This window comes from Carcharodon carcharias, chromosome 14 (genome assembly GCF_017639515.1).
Source record: "Carcharodon carcharias isolate sCarCar2 chromosome 14, sCarCar2.pri, whole genome shotgun sequence".
Taxonomy (NCBI): Eukaryota; Metazoa; Chordata; class Chondrichthyes; order Lamniformes; family Lamnidae; genus Carcharodon; species Carcharodon carcharias.
In genome coordinates this window covers 120,059,067-120,060,999 of record NC_054480.1, presented here as the reverse complement: position 1 = coordinate 120,060,999, position 1,933 = coordinate 120,059,067, and the positions used below count along the sequence as shown (strand labels likewise).

Genomic DNA, 1,933 nt, shown 5'->3' with positions numbered 1-1,933 from the left:
GCACTGAGATCAACACTGGTAAGATGGCAGCCGCAATGGAGACCTTGGTCCAAGACATCGGTCTTGCACTGCTGTGCGGGCTGAGCTCCATCACTGACACCATAGTTGTCCTCCAACAGTGTCAATGTGAGAGGGGAGTGGAGCAGATCAATCTCACTCCAGCTTCCCCCTCTCCTCAAGAAGTCAGCCAGGGGCCCTTGGGCACCCATAGGGAGGAGGATCAGCAGGTGCACACCCCGGGGCCATCCATCCATTTGGCTCTGGGAGTGTCCGGCTCATCTCAATCCCCTTTTCCTGTGGCCTCAGCAGCTCCAGGTCCATAGGCTGAAGAGGGTGCCACAGCCACATAGCAGGACCCCAAAAGCAGGCAGCGGCCCTCCAGAGAACACCTGCCAATGTCATCACAGACAGGGAGTAGCAGTCAGCAGGCTGCCTATACCTCCGTTGTGGGTGTCTGGGGAGCACCAAGACATAGCTGCAGGGTTAGGGAGGTGTAACTCTTTCAAGTACAAACACGTTTCCATCTGTTTCAGATGAAGTTACATTGTTTCATAGTTTGCCATTGTGAGATTTGAACTCTTGATAATCTTCTCTGTATTGTTCCAATTTTAGTATATGTGCTGCCGAAGCGAGCACATAAGAAGATGTAACGCTTTCGAGTACAAACCCGTTTCCATCTGTTTCAGATGAAGTTACATTGTTTCATAGTTTGCCATTGTGAGATTTGAACTCTTGATCTTGAGGTTACAAACCCAGTACCATAACCACTTGGCTATTTAGGCGTAGTTGCACAGCCTGGGCACCGGTGTCAACCATTTGTACTTAATGTTCACTATTGTAAATTAACTCCTAAGAATGTCTCCCTACCTATGGCTCCTTATTATGATGAGCAGTGTTTGTGTCACTCAGATGGGAAACCTTGGTTCCAGCACAGGATAAAGGCAGGTGTCTCAGTCCAGGGCCTCTGCCCTGTGCAGTGTGTTAACTTCAGAGCAAAGTGATGCTCTGGCTTCACACTCACTGGACACGTTACTGCTGCCTGCACCTCGATGCTGCTCATCATTGCTGCCAGAATGTCGTGGGCAGGCATCACAGAGTTCCATCATTCTCTCTGTGTGCTCTCAGCACCTTTGTGGTGGAGCTGGCCCCCCATCTCTTCAGCATCTGTGACCGGGACAATGTTCTCCTGAAGGAGTCAGGTGCTGAAGGCTGACAAATGACCAGGTGCATTTAAAGTTTCACAGCTGCGTCTCCATGATATGACCCTAATCAAGGACCCTGACCTGCTAAGGATATAGGAGTCATGCTCGCTCCCTTGGAATTGTGCCCAGGCCTGTAGGATGTATTTGTGGTGGTCGGATACCAGTTGAACATTCAGCGTGTGGAGGCCCTAGCTGTTTACGTAGTTGACTGCTTGTTGCCATGGAGATCTAAGAGCCATGTGAGTGCTGCTGATGGCACCCTGCACCTGTGGGAAACCAGAGATCTGTGCAAGCAAGCTGTCCTCAGCCAGATGGGAGCCAGACATTCACAGAGGCTATGTGAAGATCTATAGATCTATGGAGTGTCCTCACTGCACGTCCTCATCATCCTCCTGAAATCTAGTGACTATTAGGGCCTGTGTTGCATCTCCATGACATGAGCCTGAGCACTGAGGATATGTGCACTGTCATCAGCCACACAGGAGCGAAACATTCACAGATGCAAGGTGAGGGTGTCAGGATTGTCTTCACTGTATCGCACCATGAATCCATGAATCTTGTGGCTATGAGGGCATCCTGAGTGCGTCTGCCTCGTCTGGCCAGTGTGATGGCCTCATCGCTGGCACCTCACCTTCAAGGACCTCATCACCATCAACCCCTTCAATGCCTCCTCATCGGAGAAGACATGCAGCTCTTCCATCTCCTCCTCAGCCAGGTCCTCCCCTGATACA

At 50.9% G+C, this 1,933-nt stretch overlaps 1 non-coding gene across 1 annotated transcript; it reads right to left on the bottom strand.

Annotated features, from left to right (window-relative positions):
* Positions 1-533: 533 nt before the first annotated feature.
* LOC121287701 lies at positions 534-636 on the bottom strand. Its single transcript, XR_005945233.1, has one exon. It is a non-coding gene; the product is annotated as a U6 spliceosomal RNA (small nuclear RNA).
* Positions 637-1,933: the final 1,297 nt, after the last annotated feature.